We start from the raw sequence: 21414 nt of genomic DNA, 5'->3' as shown, positions 1-21414 counted from the left end.
GATGGTAAAGAGTTGGATGCAACTGAGCAACACAGCACAGCACAGCACAGCACATATTTAACTTCTAGTTAGAGATTTCTTAAGCATGGACTTTTATTCTAGCATTTGAAAGTAAGGAATAAAGCAGAACCAATAATGCAATGTAAGATTTGCTGATATACAGTTTCGAGTTGGTAAGGTTCAACTCAGAAAACTGCAGAGGATACATACATTTGGGCTTTATTCCTCCTTCACTCTGAAGAACACTCTCTCACCTCTGTTCTCCACCCCCATCTCTGCATCTTTCTCTCTAGAACATCCTACCATGTTCACAGTCTTCTTTAACTTTCTGTTTGGCCAAAATGTCACAAATATGAAGTCACATCATAAGTGTTATTTAAATCTTTTGCAAACACATGCTTTAGCACTTATCACACTCTTGAGCAATTACTTGCATTTATTTCCACCTCCACCACATGATTTTGATTTCTTAAAACACAGGAAGTTTTTCTCACTGACCCAAGTAATTATTAAAACAGTGTTAAGTGAATGAATAAATAAATGAGTACTCAAGTAAATGATTTAAGACTAGAAAATTGGTGTGAGGATAAAAATCTATAGTGATAATTATGTATTTACCTTCTTTGTGCCACCACCTACTTGTTATGCAAATAGCATATAGAAAATTCATTTTAATCAACACTTAATCAACATTTAATCAACACTTAAACACATTTATTATTGTCTTAAACTGATATTTTGAGTCTATATATTAAATGACAATTACATAGTCTTGTCATAACTTTCATTCTACAATAGCTTACTTACCATCCAACACAACTTTGCAGCAAGGCCAATTTTTGCTTTTACAAAAAAGGAATCAAAGAACCTAGATTAATTTTTGCTTTTATAAAATACAACCCCATGGCCAAAGAAAAAAAAGAATACAAACCATTCATTATCAATCACTTCAGATTTACTCACTTTAAAGCATCCCATGGATATTCACTTTTTTAATTGTTTCACGTGGATACAAATAACAAAATAGAAAGAAGAAGCAAGACTATTACAAATATCAAAACAACCAAATATGTAACAAGATTACCTATTATTTGTGTCAAGGTAATAACATGAGCAAGATTTAACCTAATTTCAATTTCATTACCTATTAAGTGTACATTAAAAAATCTCCTTTTAAGATGGATGTATCAAATGTAATTATGTATATTAAGCCTGGGTAGAGTAAAATGCAAAATATAAATATGATGTATTATTATTTCACATCTGAGTTCTTCCAGCAATTGGTTACCTATTATTCATGTATTATCTACAGGTTTTATGTATTTTCCAGGTTTTTCTTTCATTGTGTACTGTGAAAGATTTTTTTATTCCCCACTGTTTGAACTCCCAGATTGCTGAGTAGAAGAAAGTGCACGCATCTTCTCCTGCGAGAACTCCAAAATTATAACTCACTGCTGAACAATCGTCAACTGGAGAATGTTGGATCTCACCAAAAAAAAGATATCCCACATTCAGGGACAAAGGAGAAGCCCCAGCAAGATGGTAGGAGGGGGAAAATCACATTTAGAATCAAACTGCAACCCACCAGAAATGCTCAGAGGGCTCAAACAAAACCTTGTGCACACCAGGAGATCCCATAGAAACTGAGATCAGACCTGCCTTTGAGTGTTTGACTGTCTCCTGTAGAGGTATGGGTCAGCATGGGCTGTCGCATGGGCAGGGGCTCTGGTTGCAACAGATCTGGGTGTGGCATAAGCCTTCTTGGAGGAGGTCGCCAATAGCCCCAATAGAGCCATCAGAATTTACATAGGACTGAGAAAACAGACTCTTGGAGAACACAAACAAAACCATGTGCACACCAGGACCCAGGAGAAAAGAGCAGTGACCCCACGAGAGACTGACCCAGAGTTGCCTGTGACTGTCCAGGAGTCTCTGGTGGAGGCGTGGGTCAGCATGGGGGGCACTGCTGCAGGGTGGGGGGCACTGAATGCAGCAGTGTGTGTATGGGACCTTTTAAAGGAGTTCGCCATTATCTTCATTACCTCCACCATAGTTTGGTCTCAGGTCAAACAACAGGGAGAGAACACAGCACCATCGATCAACATAAAATTGGATTAAAGATTTACTGAGCTTGGCCCCAACCATCAGAACAAGACCCAATTTTCCCCACAGTCAGTCTCTCCCATCAGGAAGCTTCCATAAACCTGTTATCCTTATCCACCAGAGGGCAGACAGTAGGAAAACCACAATCACAGAATCACTCAAACTGATCACATGGACCACAGCCTTGTCTAACTCTATGAAACTATTACCAATACTGTGTAGGGCCACCCAAGATAGACAGGTCATAGTGAAGTGTTCTAACAAAACAAGGTCCACTGGAGAAGGCAGTGGCAAACCACTTCAGCATTCTTGCCTTGAGAACCCCATGAATAGTATGAAAAGACAAATATATATGACACTGAAAGATGAATTCCCCAGGTCGGTAGGTGCCCAATATGCTACTGGAGAAGAGTGGAGAAATAACTCCAGAAAGAATGAAGAAATGGAGTGAAAACAGTGTCAGTTGTGGATGTGACTGGTGATGGATTTGAAGTCCAATGCTGTAAAGAACAATATTGCATAGGAATCTGGAAAGTTAAGTCCAAGAACCAAAGCAAATTGGAAGTGGTCAAACAGGAGACAGCAAAAATGAACATCGATATTTTAGGAACTAAAACGGACAGAATGGGTGAATTTAACTCAGATACCATTATAGCTACTACTGTGGGCAAGAATCCCTTAGAAGAAATGTAGTAGTCTTCATAGTCAACATAGGAGTCCAAAATGTAATACTTGTGTGCAGTTTCAAAAACAACAGAATGATCTCTGTTGGTTTCCAAGGAAAACTATTCAATATCACAGTAATCCAAGCCTATGCCCCAATCAGTAATGCTGTAGAAGCTGAAGTTAAGTGGTTCAAGGAAGACCTACAAGACCTTCTAGAACTAACACCCAAAATAGATGTCCTTTTCATTGTGGGGGACTAGATTATAAACAGAGAAGGCAATGGCACCCCACTCCAATACTTTTGCCTAGAAAATCCCATGGACAGAGGAGCCTGGTGGGCTGCAGTCAATGGGGTCGCTAGAGTCGGACACGACTGAGTGACTTAACTTTCACTTTTCACTTTTCACTTTCATGCATTGGAGAAGGAAATGGCAACCCACTCCAGTGTTCTTGCCTGGAGAATCCCAGGGACAGGGAAGCCTGGTGGGCTGCCATCTATGGGGTCACACATATTCGGACACAACTGAAGCAACTCAGCAGCAGCAGCAGATTATAAAAGTAAAAGGTCAAGAGAAACCTGGAGTAACAGGCAAATTTGGCCTTGGAGTACAGAATGGAGCAGGGCAAAGGCTAACAGAGTTTTGCCAAGAGAATGCACTGGTCATAGCAAACACCTTCTTCCAACAACACAAGCGAAGAGTCTACACATGGACACTACCAGATGGTCAATACCAAAATCAAATTGATTATATTATTTTCAGCCAAAGATGGAGAAGCTCTATACAGTCAGAAGAAATGAGATCAGGAGTGTACTATGGTTCAGATCATAAACTAGTTAAGACAAAATCAGACTTGAATTGAAGAAAGTAGGGATAGAATATTCAGGCAAGACTTAAATCAAATCCCTTACTATTATACAGTGGGAGTGACAAATCAATTCAAGAGATTAGATCTGATAGACAGAGTACCTGAAGAACCATGGATGGAGGTTCATGACATTGTTCAGGAGGCAGTGATCAAGAGCATCCTCAAGAAAAAGAAATGCAAAAAGGCAAAATGGTTGTCTGGGGCGGCCTTACAAATAGCTTAGAAAACAAGAGAAGCTAAAGGCAAAGAACAGAAGGAAAGATATATACCCATTTGAATGCAGAGTTCCAAATAATAGCAAGGAGAGATAAGAAAGCCTTCCTCAGTGATCAATGCAAAGAAATAGAGGAAAACAACAGAATGGAAAAGACTAGAGATCTCTTCAAGAAAACTAGAGATTCCAAAGGAATATTTCATTCAAAGATGGGCACAATAAAAGACAGAAATGGTATGGACCTAATAGAAGCAGATGATACTAAGAAGAGGTGGCAAAAATACACAGAAGAACTACAAAATCGATCTTAATAACCCAGATAACCATGATGATGTGATCACTCACCTAGAGCCAGAATGACTTCCTGGAATGCGAAGTCAAATTGGTCTTAGGAAGCATCACTATGAACAAAGCTAGTGGAGGTGATGGAATTCCAGTTGAGCTATTTCAAATCCTAAAAGATGATGCTGTGAAAATTCTGCACTCAGTATGCCAGAAAATGTGGAAAACTCAGCAGTGGTCACAGGACTGGAAAAGGTCAGTTTTCATTCCAGTTCCAAAGAAAGGCAATGCCAAAGAATGGTCCAACTACTGCACAATTTCACTCAACTCACAGGCTAGCAAAGTAATTGCTCAAAATTCCCCAAAGCAGGCTTCAACAGTACGTGAACCGTGAACTTCCAGATGTTTAAGCTGGATTTAGAAAAGGCAGAGGAACCAGAGATCTAATTGACAACATCTTTTGGATCATCAAAAAAGCAAGAGAGTTCCATAAAATCATCTACTTCTACTTTATGACTATGCCAAAGCCTTTGACTGTGTGGATCACAACAAACAGTTGAAAATTCTTCAAGGGATGGGAATACCAGACCACCTTACATGCCTCCTTAGAAACCTGTATCAGGTCAAGAAGCAACAGTTAGAACTGGACATGGAACAACAGACTGGTTCCAAATCAGAAAAGGAGTATGTCAATGCTGTATACTGTCACCCTGCTTATTTAACTTATATGCAGAGTACATCATGTGAAATGCCAGGCTGGATGAAGCACAAGCTGGAATCACGATAGATGGGAGAATTATCAATAACCTCAGATATGCAGATGATACCACCCTTATGGCAGAAAGTGAAGAAGAACTAAAGAGCCTCTTGATGAAAGTTAAAGAGGAGAGTGAAACTATAAGCTTAAAACGCAACATTCAGAAAACTAAGATCATGGCATCCGGTCCCATCACTTCCTGGCAAAACAGGGGGAAACAATGGAAACAGTAAGAGACTTTATTTTCTTGTTATCCAAAACCACAGCAGATGGTTCCTGGAGACATGAAATTAAAAGATGCTTTCTCCTTGGAAGAAAAGCTATGACCAACCTAGACATCTTATTAAAAAGCAGAGACATTACTTTACCAACAAAAGTCCGTCTAGTCAAAGCTATTGTTTTTCCAGTACTCATGTATGTATGTGAGGGTTGGACTATAAAGAAAGCTGAGTACCAAAGACTTGATGCTTTTGAACTGTGGTGTTGGGGAAGACTCTTGAGAGTACCTGGGACAGCAAGGAGATCCAACCAGTCCATCCTAAAGGAAATCAGTCCTGAATATTCATTGGAAGGACTGATGCTGAAGATGAAACTCCAATACTTTGGCCACCTGATAGAACGGACTCATTTGAAAAGACCCTAATGCTGGGAAAGATTGAAGGCAGGAGGAAAAGGGAATTACAGAGGATATGATGGTGGATGCCATCACCAACTCAATGGGCATGAGTTTGCGCAAGGTCCAGGAGTTAATGATGGACAGGGAAGCCTGGCGTGCTGCAGTCCATGGATTCACGAAGAGTTGGACATGACTGAGCAACTGAATTGAACTAAACTCCCTTGTAGGAGGATTATGTTGTTTTTGTTCAGTCATTCTGTTGTATCCAACTCTTAGGGACACCATGTACTGCAGCACTCCAGGCCTCCCCATCGCTCACCATCTCCCACAGTTTGCCCAAGTTCATGTCCTTTGCATTGGTGATGGCATCCATCCATCTCATCCCTCTGACACCCTATTCTTCTTCTTCCCTCAATCTTTCCCAGCATCAGGGACTTTTCCAAAGATTCAGCTCTTCACATCAGGTGACTAAAATACTGGAATTTCAACTTCAGTATCATTCCTTCCAATCAGTATTCAGGGTTGATTTCCCTTCTGATTGACTGGTTTGATCTCTTCGCTGTCCAAGGGCCTGTCAGTCTTTTCCAGCACCATAGTTTGAAGTCATCAATTCTTTGGCTCTATGCCTTCTTTATGGTCCAGTGCTCACAACCTTACATGACCACTAAGAAGGCCATAGCCTTGACTTTTTCATGGCATTTGCATTCACTATGCTTCCCTGTTTTTGTTTGCTTTTAAATATTTATTTGATTTTTTCTCTCTTCTATTTTCACTTTTCTTGGTTCAGAAATTCAAAGTTAACTGAAGCCAAATGTGGTGATTAAAGTCAACCATGCCTACAACAGAGAACTGATCTAACCTGTTAATCTCTAGCAGTCAGGAGAGCCTGAACAATGAGAGGATCTGTGGTTTATTCTTCACCTCTTTATTGAAGAGCTATGTGGTATTATCTGTGCTTAGCAGTAGGCAACCAATGGAGAACATACCAAATTTCACACTAGCAAAATAGTATATTCACCTCTGTCCATTGAGATAGGTCACTCCTTCATCTTTCTGGATAATATACTAAGGAATGCTAGGTTAATATTATTTAATCCAGTACTTTTCATTTATGGGCAAATTTATGGTTGTCCACATCCTTTTAAAAAGGGGTTTATTATAAAAGCTCATGCTGTGCAACAGATTTAAAGTTTGACATTCAGCACCAGAACAAATAGATGAATGTTAAAATAGGGATGGAAGAGAAAAAATCATGCTTATGAGTAAGAAATAATATTCAAACCAGAAATATAGAGTAAAAATTTTTCCTGTATGTATCACAGACATACTTCTTTTTATCATGCTTTCCTTTACTGTGCTTTGCAGACAACTGTTTCTCTGTTGTTGCTCTCTTGTTGTTTCTTTGTTTTTATAAATTGAGAGTTTGTATCAACCCTCTGTCTGGCAAGTCCATCAGAACAGTTTTTCCAACAGCAGTTGCTCATCTTATGTCTCTGGATTATCAAAAAAGTAAGAGAGTTCCAGAAAAAACATCTATTTCTGCTTTATTGACTATGCCAAAGCCTTTGACTGTGTGGATCACAATAAACTGTGGAAAATTCTCAAAGAGATGGGAATCCCAGACCACCTGACCTGCCTCTTGAGAAATCTGTATGCAAATCAGGGGGCAACAGTTAGAACTGGACATGGAACAACAGACTGGTTCCAAATAGGGAAAGGAGTATGTCAAGGCTGTATATTGTCACCCTGCTTATTTAACTTATATGCAGAGTACATCATGAGAAATGCTGGGCTGGAGGAAGCACAAGCTGGAATCAAGATTGCCGGGAGAAATATCAATAACCTCAGATATGCAGATGACACCACCCTTATGGCAGAAAGTACAGTACTAAAGAACCTCTTGATGAAAGTGAAAGAGGAAAGTGAAAACATTGACTTAGCTCAACATTCAGAAAACTAAGATCATGGCATCTGGTCCCATCACTTCATGGCAAATAGATGGGGAAACAGTGGAAACAGTGACAGTTTTATTTTGGGGGGCTCCTAAATCACTGCAGATGGTGACTGCAGCCATGAAATTAAAAGACACTTACTCCTTGGAAGGAAAGTTATGACCAATCTAGACAGCGTATTAAAAAGCAGAGACATTACTTTGTCAGCAAAGGTCCATCTAGTCAAAGCTCTAGTTTTTCCAGTAGTCATGTACGGATGTGAGAGTTGGACTATAAAGAAAACTGAGCACTGAATCATTGATGCTTTTGAACTGTGGTGTTGAAGACTCTTGAGAGTCCCTTGGACTGCAAGGAGATCCAACTAGTCCATCCTAAAGAAGATCAGTCCTGTGTGTTCATTGGAAGGACTGATGTTGAAGCTGAATCTCCAATTCTTTGGCCACCTGATGCGCAGAGCTGACTCACTGGAAAAGACTGATGCTGGGAAAGATTGAGGGCAGGAGGAGAAGGGGACGACAGAGGATGAGATGGTTGGATGGCATCACCAACCCGATGGACATGAGTTTGGGTAGACTCCGGCAGTTGGTAATGGACAGGGAGGCCTGGTGTGCTGCAATTCATGGGGTCTCAAAGAGTCAGACATGACTGAGCGACTGAACTGAACTGAACTGAAGCATCAAGTCAGCTAGGAAGAGAATGCACCCCCAACCAAAAAAAAACAAAAACAAAAACAGCACCTGCTAGTTCATTTGTAACCAGAGAATGTTTCAACAGATCCCTTCCTTTTTCAGTAGCCCTAAAATTAGTCAATCTCCTTCACTTATGACCCATGTACTTCTGAAAAATGCTACCTCTGCTCTGGGATTTAGAGTGTTTGAGACTTTGTATGTGCCTTTAAAGAGCAGACTCTAGTTCTCCCAGTTTTAAACCCTATGGTTTCCAAAGCTAAACATTACAGGGGCTCTTCTTCCCACTGCAGGTTTCCGCATGGCTGAAGACCTCAAGGTGGAACTCAGAGGCCCGTCACTCACAGCTGCAACATTCCTCCTGTTTGTTGAACACAGTGCTTGAGGTGTGCGTCCCAGCCAGATTGTTTCTCCATACTCCTACCCCATCTCTCGTGGCTTTTTCTTTTTATCTGTACTTGCAGAAAATCTTTTCTATTAGTTTTCAGCTCATTCTTAGAGATGAAAATGTTCTATATGTACTTTTTTTGTTTTTTCATGAAAAAAGGCAAGCTCAGGTTTTTCCTACTCTACTATCTTGTCTTACTTGGTCAATGTCTTTTCACAAATGCAGATATGAATGAATGTAATGGAGATACTTGAATGTAATGGAGAAAAATATTTGAGTTGGATTAAAAAGTAAATGTAAAGGCCCCAAGTGGCGCATTGCTTGCAAGGGAAAGAGGAAACATTTTAAGAGGGATGAAGGTGTGAAAGGTAATGAGGTACCTTAAATTTTTCACTTGAAAATTCTGTAAAGACTCATTAATGGTCCGTTCAATTATGTGGAAGATTTGTTTTTCTCTGGAAGTGACTTTGGATAGCAGTTATGGAATGCTAGTTGTAACTTGCATTTGGAGGGTTTGCTGCCTTCAAAACTTGATCTAGATTGTCTAGTAGGTCTTGTTTATTCTCTAAGTCTATAGATAGTAGAATCAGTGTGTCACTTATTTCAGGGACTTCACTCTTAGCCGTTGATGCATGGGTCATGAATGCTGAAAGCTCAGCAAGACTTTCATATTCCCCCTGAGCTCTCAGACAGAATAAATAACTTAAGGTTCTTGAGGAAAGTATCAGTATGTTGAAGGAACCCTTGATATAAAAGGCGATCATCTCTGGGTGACCTGTGAATTGATGCTTTGCCAACTCATGCTGAGGATGAGAGGGGCAGCCCAGGATAAATAACCTTTTCTACCGAAGGATCTGACTGTAGAAATTGAGCAACTGCCATTCCATTTTCAAAATGCTTCTCCATACGGACTTATAGAGTCTTCAGGCCTTTATTGTGGGGGTAACAGTCAACAGGAGATGGAACTGCTCCAAGAGAATTTTGTAAAAAACAGGATTAAGTGACACTAAGCCCATAAGGCCACTGGAAATATGTTGACATAAATGTGTTATCGATGATTAAAATAATGTCTCCAAGTTTAAGGACAGTATGTGCACAGGTTTCAGTCAGTCATCTTCAGGCCAGGATGTGTAGGGGTTTCAATCTAAACAAGCTTGGTTTCTGCCATAATAGCTGCCTCTAACCATTTGGTTTTGGAACAATCAACAAGGAAATCTTTAATACAAATTCAGTTGTCACCTGCCTAAAGAACCCTGTTTGTATCTCCATACACATCATCTTTACAAACAATTTGGCCCCCTGCTTTTTAACAGATTGTTAATAGTCACAGAGGCTACTTAGTCCCCTCCAGGGCTGCCACAGCTTTTTCAAGCAATTCCTGGGATTCCAGACTGGCTAAACTCAAAACCCTAGTGTCACCTAGGAGCCCCTTGCTTGAATGTGGTAGACAGCGAGATAGGGGGCACGGCACCCTGGGATGTCCAAGTTCCTGTTCCGCATGGATGGCTGCATGGGGAAATGTTGGAGCCTAGGCAGGAAACCTAGAGGTGTCTTTTTACTGCATGCTGAACTACAAAAGAGAGAGAGAGTTAAACAGTGAGGAAGATAAAAGTATGAAATTGGTGCACTGGGACTTGAAAATGACAGAACAATTAGGTGAAGGAGAGGTAACAGCACACCTGGGATCCAGCATTTAGCCCATGAAAACTGGACTCTGTGACCTTTTACTGCTCTTGACCTAGATGTGTAGTGATGGTTTTTGAGAAGAGTCATAAAATTATCTTCTTTAACAATTTTGCAGAATCACTCTGAATGATGTATTGAGATAGGATTGTCAACTAGGTGCATATTATAATAATCTAAATGGAGAGTGTTGGTGGCTAGGACAAGGGTAGCAGCTGTGGAAAAGTGAGAAATGGACATATCTTGTATAATTTTCAGAGAATTGATATACCAATATATATTGATCAGTTGGATGTGACTTATGTGAGAGAGAGACAGTGATGACTTCAAAGTTTGTGACCGAGGTGATGGGAAGCATATAGTTACCATTCACTGCTTTAGTAAATATTTTGGGAGAAGATTGTTGGGGGAAAAGAAATCAAGATTCTAAAATAATCTCTAAAACATCTCTTAAATGTCCAAGTAGAAATATATGAGACAATGTATTGTATGTGTCTTGAATTCAGAGGAGAAATGAGCATGGTAGCAGCAGTCAACTTGATGAAGAATGTCAAAAGGTAGCAGCAAAAGAGTGCAGATGCCCTCGAATCTCTAAATTAATGGTGTCATCACTTAGGTCACACCGATTATTAACAGTCACATCAAAGCAGAACAGATGGCAAGGCAAAAAATAGGAAAGTGATGGGCAAAGCAGGGCTGCTTGGTTCAGTGGGGGCCTAGGAAGGATGAGGAGTGCTATCAGGCCACTTGGCAGGTAAGAAGGGACAAACGAGTAAAGTGACCTTCTCAGATTTCTTTATTCTAGATGATTGGTATTTGTTCTAATGGCCATTTGGCTCAATTTGTAACATAAACAATATAAAAGAACCCCAAATATTCCAGAAGAGGTACTAGGCAAGATGGATTATAGCATAATCACAGAAACATAAGCATTGTTAAAGGTTCATGAGTCTTGACGCCCTCACAGAATGACCAGGCCTGTTTAGAAACAGGTATAAGAACCTGTATTCTGTACTAGAAATGTTAAGAAAGAGCAATATTAAATACTAGACTTCTTGATTAGTATTACTGGATTGACAAACATGACCTGTTAGGGCATATAGGTTAACTATTTAAACAGTAAGTCATTGGTCAGTCATAATGGCATTAACCTATATATCATAAATTGTTTGGGATATGTAGTTAGCAGGACTATCTCCCCTAAAGTCTACTTTAAGAGGAAAATTACTTCTTTGGTGCATAAAAGTTATTTGGAATTGAGGAGGCCATTACTCCAAATAAAATACTTTACTATCTCAATGTTGTAATTATTTTTGGTATAGAATCAGAAATATAGACAACACAAAATTAAGCAGAACAAATTTAAGGAAGAAATAAAATTTGCTTTAGATATATATATTGATTTATGAATAGAATTAAATTTTGCATTCACATTCATGTACTTACCCTAAAGTCCTTCTTACCAGGTAGCTAGGTTATTTTATATTCTAGATTTCCCAGCAATGATTCCTGATGTTATTACTGGGCCTACCCAAAGAGTAAATGATTCCTCATGGCTAAAATGAATGGAGTCAAATGTATAATAACAAGCAAGGTGTTTTCTGAAAACAAGGCAGTTTCTAGAAATATGACTGAGTTCTCAGTAGAGGATGTAGCCAAACTGTGGTTAAGCAGAAGGAGAACTCAGTTGGGAAGTTCCATTATGGAGAAAGTTTCTGTTTTAAATTTCTTGGAAATGGTCAGTACTCTGAAGGAATATTATTTCACAAAGGTTGACCTCAGTTCCTCTAAGAGATATATGGAGATATATGGAGGAGAGAATGGAACCTTCTACAGCATTCTATCACAAAGAAATTGTCTCTGCAGGTGACATAGCCAAAGTAAGAGATGATTTTTTGGCTCTTGCAAATAATTGAATTACAGTAATGTACAATTATTAGCTGTAACTAATACTACTATTGTTATTAATATTCCATAAAATGGGAAAAAAAATTTTGATATGTGCAAAAGACTTAATGGAAAAAAATTAGGTATTTTATTTAATTTATGATTCAAAGGGTACATCAAGACATGACATAAGAAATCTGGCCTTGACCATTCAAAGAACTCTAGAGAACTTAATCGGAGAGTAAAACTCTTTCTTCCTTCTTTTCTTCCTCAGAACGAGCTTGCTTTACATCCTATTATTTATTCAGTCATTCACACATGCAAAAGGTAGTTGTTAGACACGAATATATGACAAGCACTATTGGATATCAAGGAAAGAAAAACATTTCTTAAAGGGAACCTGAGTTCAAAATTTACAAGGATGTAATTCCCCTAAACCAAGGAACTTGAACCAAGAACTAAGGAGAACTGCCAATCTTTTCAGAAATATACATGGTTAATCAGAGAAAATGCTTCATTTTCTTCAGATGTGTGGGCATCACACAGCACAAGCAACAGACAAGTTCTAATCAAGTCTCCCTCTTGCTTAGGTCCCCCATCCCCTGGGTTCACTCCCTTTACCTCTAGCATTTTAAACAGTGCGATGAAACGATATTCCAACGTATGCAAATGCTTGTATTTTCCAGGAAGAACCTAGACCAAACAGCAAATATGAGAAACTTTATTTGCTACTCTCCTAGTCCTGTCCCTTTGGAACAACCTCTATATCCTAAATTTTACTTTCCCTTATCCTGTAGGTATCCTTTCCCTGTATGGTAAATTGGATATCTCCAAATGCCCTCATCATGGCTCCTCCCTTTGGCCCTTCCTTTCAAATTTTAAGCTTTCATTGTTACTTATTCCTTCCTGGAAAATATGTTTTATTCTTCAGAATGTATTCTGGATGTTAGATCATGTAATTGAATCAAACCATTTTAAGTGTAGTAATTAATTTACTAGTCTGGATGATCACTAAGTCAGCTAAAAAACCTTAAAATAAATAAAATTATTATATATTCACAGCATAAACTCTAACATCTATTAAGACACACCTCTGGAAGTGGAGCTTAGGAAATCAGAGCTAAAAAGATGTTTCCTAATGCAGCCTGACTGATAAATTGATGTTGGGTTCTAGCTGCTTTACCATTAAGGAGTGATGACAGAAGCAAGAATGTGAGAGTGGAGGCGAAATGCATAAAGCTAAAGTTGGACTGGCTAAAGCTAACTAGTTTCCTTAAGTGAATGAGGCAGAGCTCTCCCCCATGGTTCTGTTACTTCTTCTTCTGACTTCCTGCATCAAATTTCTTACTGACTCTTGATTTTTGTCTGTACTTAAAATTTCTAATCAAGTCAGGCCTAACCCTTGCATGAAGTCTTTGAAATTATGCATGGCCTTGATTTCTATTTGAATATTTTCTACCTCCTTAAGCCCTTTGAAGGCTGAAAATATGATTTGAGGAAGCAGATAAGATCATGAAACTTCTCTGGGCAAAAAATAAAAATTAATAGTAAAAGAGAGCAGAAGAGGAAGAAGAAAACAGTTCATGGAACACAGAGTGAGTCAAGCAGCTTAGAAGCAGATTAGAGCCTGACTCCTGGAAAATGCTCAGGATAAATGATAATGAAAAATATTTAAATTAAGTTGTTAAATTTTGACAGTTTCCTTCATTTGACTGCACACATGAAAAGGTCAGTTTTCATTCCAATCACAAAGAAAAGCAATGCCGAAGAATGTTCAAACTACCACATAATTGCAGTCATCTCATACGCTAGAAAAGTAATGCTCAAAATTATCCAAGTCAGGCTTCAAAAGTATGTAAAACATGAACTTCCAGATGTTCAAAGGCAGAGGAACCAGAGATATAATTGCCAACATCTGTTGGATCATCGAAAAAGCAAAAGAGTTTCAGAAAAATGTCTACTTCTACTTTATTGACTGTGCCAAAGTCTTTGACTGTGTGTATAACAACAAACTGTGGAAAATGCTTCAAGAGATAGGAATACCATACCATCTTACCTGCCTCCTGAGAAACCTGTATGCAGGTCAAGAAGGAACAGTTAGAACTGGACATGGAACACAGACTGGTTTCAAATCAGGAAAGGAGTATGTCAAGGCTGTATATTGCCACACCGCTTATTTAACTTAATTTAACTTTTATGCAGAGTACATCATGTGAAATGCCAGGCTGGATGAAACACAAGTTGGAATCAAGATTGCCAGGAGAAATGTCAGTAACCTCAGATACTAGATGACACCACCGTTATGGCAGACAGCGAAGAAGAACTAAAGAGCCTTTTGATGAAAGTGAAAGAGGAGAGTGAAAAAGTTGGCTTAAAACTCAGCATTCAGAAAACTAAGATCATGGCATCTGGTTCCATCACTTCATGGCACATAGATGGGGAAACAATGGAAACAGTGAGAGACTTTGTTTTGGAGGGCTCCAAAATCACTGCAGATGGTGACTGGAGCCATGAAATAAAAAGATGCTTGCTCCTTGGAAGAAAAGCTAGATCAACCTAGACAGCACATTAAAAAGCAGACATTATTCTGCCAACAAAGGTCTGTCTAGTCAAAGCTATGGTTTTTCCAGTAGTTATGTATGGATGTGACAGTTAGATAATAAAGAAAGCTGAGCACTGAAGAATTGATGCTTTTGAACTGTGGTGTTGGTGAAAACTCCTGAGAGTTATTTGAACTGCAAGGAGACCCAACCAGTCCCTCCTAAAGGAAAGCAGTCCTGAATATTCTTTGGAAGGACTGATGCTGAAGCTGAAGCCCCAATACTTTGGCCACCTGATGGGAAGAACGGACTCATTGGAAAAGACCCTGATGCTGGGAAAGATTGAAGGCAGAAGGAGAAGGGTATGACAGAGGATGAGATGGCTGGTTGGCATTGCTGACTCAATGGACATGAGTTTGAGCAAGCTCTGGGAATTGGTGATGGACAGAGAAGCCTGGCATGCAGCAGTCCATGGGGTCACAAAGAGTCAGATACGACTGAGCCCCTGAACTGAACTGAACATATGCAAATGCTCTCTGAAGAAATCAGGGAAAGAGGGACCATGTTTAACTTCTAGTATTCAGACTTGGGAAGTTATTTTGAATATGTGTGACAGACCCCCTTCTCTAGGATACTTTGTCATAGGGTATTTTGTTCATTACTAACCTCTTAGCTTGCTACCTTTGTAGGCAGTTGACTCACAAACAAGAAATAACTTTCTATAATGTTGATAAACCTCTCCGTGAAATATGGAAGTCTGAAATGATTGTGACTGTGTGTATGTAGCAAGGAGGGTATCCAAGAATGCTTAGGACTATAGCAGGTTGTGGTCCCACATACTCCTTTACCCAGTGAATTATACACGACCTTTTTTCAGGAAATGTTCCCAGACGTAGGTGAGAAGTGCTTGTTGGGGAAAAATCCAGGACCAAAAGGAATTAGAAAGGCTCATCTTCTTGTTATGGTCATACGAAGCAAAATTTCCCAGACAAAATACACCTCTGTGCTTTACTTCTTTAGTTGCTAACTTGTTTCCAAATCCTTTGTGGTGCCATGGACTGTAGCCTGCCAGGCTCCTCTGTCCATGAGATTTTCCTGGCAAGAATAATGTAGTTGGTTGCCATTTCCTTCTCCAGAGGATCTTCCCAGCCCAGGGATCAAACCTGGGTCTCCTACATTGCAAGTCGATTCTGTCCCACTGAAGCACCAGGGAAACCCACCTATGCCACTCAGTGACATGTGGCATTGTTTTCCATTGACTACTGCAAATGTGACAGTACTGGGTCAGGAGTGCTTCTGGAGCTGAATCCTGAATGTTTAGAAGCAGACATTCCTACCCTTTAGCTATGGTGGTTGAGAATCTGAAGTTTCCAGCTAACATGTAGTTGCATTATTTCAGGGATTCTTTTCTTTTCCTTCAAATTTTAACATATCCGAATTTAGATGACATAATTATTGTCATTCAGGAACAGGTAGGCTTGGAAGTTGTTACTGCCTGCCCCTGTGTATGAAAAATTATAAAATACTGTTAGCTGCTTGGACAATAAGCATACAGAAACTACTGTAGCATTTTTCAAGAAACAATGAATCATTAATGCTTGTGTAGCCACCAAGCATGATTTTACATGGGAAAAAATGCACTGGTGTTTCCAGATCAAAAAGTTAGACCCTGAATGGAAAGAAGTTGTAGTTTTAGAGTCATTTAATCAATTATTTCACTTAAATATTCTTTTTATGATTTCACAAGTATAATATATACAAAGAGGTATTTCAGTAGAATAAAATAAAAACTCTAAGTGATATAAAATATAGTATCAGTGTTAAATTAGCAGAGATTTTCCTCTTCATTGAATGGTATATGTAATAATGGTGCATTTACTATAAATGGCATTTTAGATCTATTTTCTTTCACTATTCTGAACATTTGGCCCCAGTCAAGCAAAAGTTCAATCTTATTTGGAGGTGCTGAGTACAGGATAGGAAAGAGTAATGACAACCACCTCAAAAGGAAACAGGAAGCTTTGACTGAGGGCCTAAAAGAACCAAAATAATAATCAAATTTCTTAGTATTTGTGTATAGAAATATATGCTGCCTAGTCAGCCTGATTTCCTTTCAGGCATAATCCCTTATGGGCTTCCCAGGTAACCCAGGGATAAAGAATCTACCTGCCAATGCAGGAATTACAAGATACACAGCTTCAACCCCTGGGTCAGGAATTGCTTCATATTTGGGGTGCAATTTTCTGGAGTATAAAATGGCAACCCACTCCAGCATTCTTGCCTGAAAAATTCCATGGACAGAGAAGCCTGGTGGATTACAGTCCATGGGGTTGCAAAGAGTCAGACATGAATGAGCAACTGAGCATGCAGGTAATCCCTCACACTGACAATATGGGGGAAATAACAGCTGTTTGTCTCTCAGTTTCCCTTAGCCTACCAGAGACTTTGTCTAATGCATAGAAATTTTGTCTGGCATGGTAAACCCAGCTCTAGAATAAAGACTGTGCTAGACTTGAGATTGAGTTTGAGGAGTTAGCATCCTATGAGGAAAGATAAGTAACATCCCCCTATGGATGCACCTGAATGCAAGTCGCCCAACTGGAAGCCAAGGGAGTGACAGGACTGAGTCACAGGGGAATGGTGCAGAAATAGTGCCCTGGAGTGAACCCGTTCCCAGTCTCTCTATACCTCAAAACTCATTCCAGATTCATAACATTAGGCCAAGCAATGCACCTAAAGAGGGCTTCGTAGAATTGGAAAACAAACATCTAGGAAAAAGAGATATCATAGTGTAATATAGTGTAATGCATAGAATAGCATAGCATAACATACAGCACAGTATAGCATCGTGTATTATAGCACAGTATGTAATATAACATAGCATAACGAATACTACACCACGTCATAACATGCACGCATCCCCTCTGGAAGATAGAAAGCATTTACTTTCTATTTACTTACGTTCTTCCTGGACCACGTGGTAAAGATACTATGTTCATTGTTCACTGTTATTTGATACACAGCCTGGGCCATCCTCATAAAGCTTGTTGAAGAGAATATATTTTATCTGCGTGATATTTTAACTATAAAAATTAATGCATTTTGTCATGTCTACAGCATATTTATGAAGAATGGAATGGCAATCCACCCCAATATTCTTGCCTGGACAATTCCATAGACTGAGGAGCCTGGGTGGCTACAGTCCACCGGATCACAAAAAGTCAGACATGCCTGAACGATTAGCACAACAAAACATCATATTTGGGGAGCAGAGACAGCTTTTGCAGGATCCATAAAAGGTTACTAAAGAAAAATGAAAGCTATTTGAAAACATGTAACTTAATTTTTTGGAGAAGGAAACGGCAACCCACTCCAGTGTTCTTGCCTGGAGAATCCCAGGGACAGGGGAGCCTGGTGGGCTGCCGTCTATGGGGTCGAACAGAGTCGGACACGACTGAAGTGACTTAGCAGAAGCAGCAGCAGCAACTTAATTTTAATAATGATTATATAGTTATATTTTAGAATTATTATGAAATATAATAGCAATAAAAGTATTATGTAATTACCTAGCACTATAGTCCCATTTTATACTGTTTATGGAGTTCTCATGGAAAGAATGCTGGAGTGGGTTGCCATTTCCTCCTCCAGTGGACCACATTTTGTCAGAACTCTTCACTATGTCTTGTCTACCTTAGGTAGCCCTGTGTGGCATGGCTCATAGCTACAATGAGTTATGCAAGCCCCTTTACCACAACAAGGCTGTGATCCATGAAGGAGAGAAAAGTGAAAGCAATTATAGATTTTATTTTCTTGGGCTCCAGAATCACTGTGGATGGTGACTGCAGCCCTGAAATTAAAAGACCCTACTTAGAAAGAAAGATATGACAAACCTAGACAGTGTATTAAAAAGCAGAGACATCATTTGCCAACAAAGATCTGTATAGTCAACACTTTGCTTTTTCCAGTAGTCATGTGTTGATGTGAGAGTTAGATCATAAAGAAGGCTGAGCACCAAAGAATTTATGGTTTCTAATTGTGGTGCTAGAAAAGACTCTTGAGAGTCTCTTAGACTGCAAGGGGATCAAATCAGTCAACCCTAAAGGAACACAGAAAGAAAGTGAAGTCGCTCAGTCGTGTCCAACTCTTTGCAACCCCATGGACTGTAGGCTACCAGGCTCCTCCTTCCATGGGATTTTCCAGGCAAGAATACTGGAGTGGGTAGCCATTTCATTCTCCAGGGGATCTTCCTCACCCAGGGATCAAACCCAGGTCCCCTGCATTGTAGGCAGACACTTTACCATCTGAGTCACCAGGGAAGTTGCCTGGAAGAAATTAACCTAAATATTCATTGAAAGGACTAATATTGAAGCTGAGCTCCAAAAATCTGGCCACCTGATATGAAAAGTTGACTCTTTGGAAAAGACCCTGATGATGGCAAAGACTGAGAGCAAGAGGAAAAGGAGGCAAAGAGGATGAGCTGGTTGGATGGCATCACTGACTTAATGGACCTGAGATTGAGCAAACTCCAGGAGATAGTGGAGGGCAAAGGAGCCTGGTGTGCTGCAGTACATGGGATTGCAAAGTCGGACATGATTTAGCAAGTGAACAACAACAATTATAGTTCCATTTGGAAAGAAGTTTTGTTTTTTTTTCCCCCAATAATATATTGAATAAACAGAATGAGAGTACTATAGATAAATCCAATAAATATGGTGGAATCCAAGAACTTTTGAATCAGTTCAGTTCAGTCACTCAGTTGTGTCCAACTCTTTGTGACCCCATGGGCTGCAGCACACAGGCTTCCCTGTCGATCACCAGCTCCCAGAGTTTACTCAAACTCATGTCCATTGAATCGGTGATGCCATCCAACCATCTCATCCTCTGTCATCCCCTTCTCCTCCCACCTTCAATCTTTCCAAGCATCAGGATCTTTTCCAATGAGTCCGTTCCTCACATCAGGTGGCCAAAGGATTGGAGTTTCAGCTTCAGCATCAGTCCTTCCAATGAATATTCAGGACTGATTTCCTTTAGGATGAACTGGCTGAATCTCCTTGCAGTCAAGGGACTCTCAAGGGTCTTTTCCAACACCTCAGTTCAAAAGCATCAAATCTTCAGCACTCAGCTTTCTTTATAGTCCAACTCTTACATCCATACATGACTACTGGAAAAACCATAGCTTTGACTAGACTTTTGAATAGTGGTCAATAAAATTTGTAAAAACTATGCTTTTCAGTATTTAAAATTTATGCTTTAATGTTCTTGTGAATACACCCATATTGGTTTTTCCGACCTAAAATGGAAACAATTATATATTAGTTTTATTTTCTGTTTGCTTGCTTATTATTTTAATTATATAAATTAAGTAAAGTAGGCCATGTTTCACATCTAGACAGTGTGACCCTAAGAGGAGCAAACTGTTAGGAATGGTAAGATGGTCCATAAAGTAACCAAAGCCAGTGGTGACAATAAGAAAGTGATGCCAACTTCTTACTGTAGACTTCAAAACATGGAGATGACAGGAATCATGCAGATCTTAAAAATACATGAAAGAGGGTACTTCAGTTGACATTTGTCTTATCCTGAAATAGCTATCTTACCAATATGACTTGTATGAACCAGTAGACTGTCTATATCAAGCATAAAAATTAACTACATACTAGATGATTTAGGCTTTTATTTTCCCTTTCGGGCAATTGCATTTTTAATAAAAGGGATTCTGGGAAATTCTCTGAACACAATCCAAGTGGCCTACAGGTCTAAATCTAAATTAAACAATAAATACAGATAAATTCCCAATAATTTCATAATGTTCCTTAATGTCATAAAAACATTTTTATATTTTAAAACAATAATTCTTTTTTTTCCATTTATTATAAGATTTAACATAATTTGGAAAATCTATTTTTATAAAATTTTCCCAACATATTTATTTTTATCCATTTAAAATCTTTGACCTCATAATTTCACCATCTTATTGCTTAATAGAAGTATTATGAATCTCAAGCCTTCTTATTTTAAGAAATATCTTAAAATTTTAAAAATAGAGATCAAAGTTCTAACTACAGAAGCCTAGCTAATCCCTGAGAAACTCTCAATTTCAATAGCAAAAATTACTCTGCTTCACAGTCTTTTCATCAGTCACCTCTAACTGACAGGAAGACAAAACAAATGAAAATAAAATTTTGTGAAATTATAATAAAATTATTCTAATGCCTCATCTCAAAAAAGAATCATTGAAAGTCATTTAAAAGCAATTCAGTTACACCTACTATTTTTCCAGTGGAAGATATGCTTTAGTGTTGATAACAATATATGTTTAACTGATTCAAGCAATTTTCAAACATGTTTATCTCTTCTTTTGAGATTCATACAACTACCTTCCCCCTTATTGATAGAATTAAACTGTCTCTCTTCATTTGCTCTCTCCCTTTTTTGCAATGCAGAGTGAGACCATCTTTTCCAAGTGAAAAAGAGATTTCAAGACTGACATTCATTTTATACCAGTTAGTAGCAAGATTCTAAAATTTATCAGGTTGAAAGATATTTCTTTAAGGCCAAGGTTTAGAAATAGTGCATAAATACATGTGCGTTGGAGAAAATAAAGAATCCAGTAAAGTTTCAGGAACTGGGCACAGAGATTCCTCATAAGTCTTTTTGGTTTAGGTCCATAATTATAGTCAAGCCAGTAATTATTGATTGATTGTTCAGCAGAGATGGAAGAAAACCGTATCTGAGACTTTTCCCCAATTTAAACAAATGAAAGACTCTCCTCA

The 21414-nt window shown here is 38.9% G+C and overlaps 1 pseudogene; it reads right to left on the bottom strand.

Moving 5' to 3' along the window:
* Window positions 1–9017: 9017 nt before the first annotated feature.
* Window positions 9018–17674, bottom strand: LOC100140939 (cystathionine gamma-lyase-like; annotated as a pseudogene).
* Window positions 17675–21414: the final 3740 nt, after the last annotated feature.

The sequence above is a fragment of the Bos taurus genome, chromosome 7 (genome assembly GCF_002263795.3).
Source record: "Bos taurus isolate L1 Dominette 01449 registration number 42190680 breed Hereford chromosome 7, ARS-UCD2.0, whole genome shotgun sequence".
Lineage (NCBI taxonomy): Eukaryota > Metazoa > Chordata > Mammalia > Artiodactyla > Bovidae > Bos > Bos taurus.
This window is presented reverse-complemented; position numbering and strand designations above follow the sequence as displayed.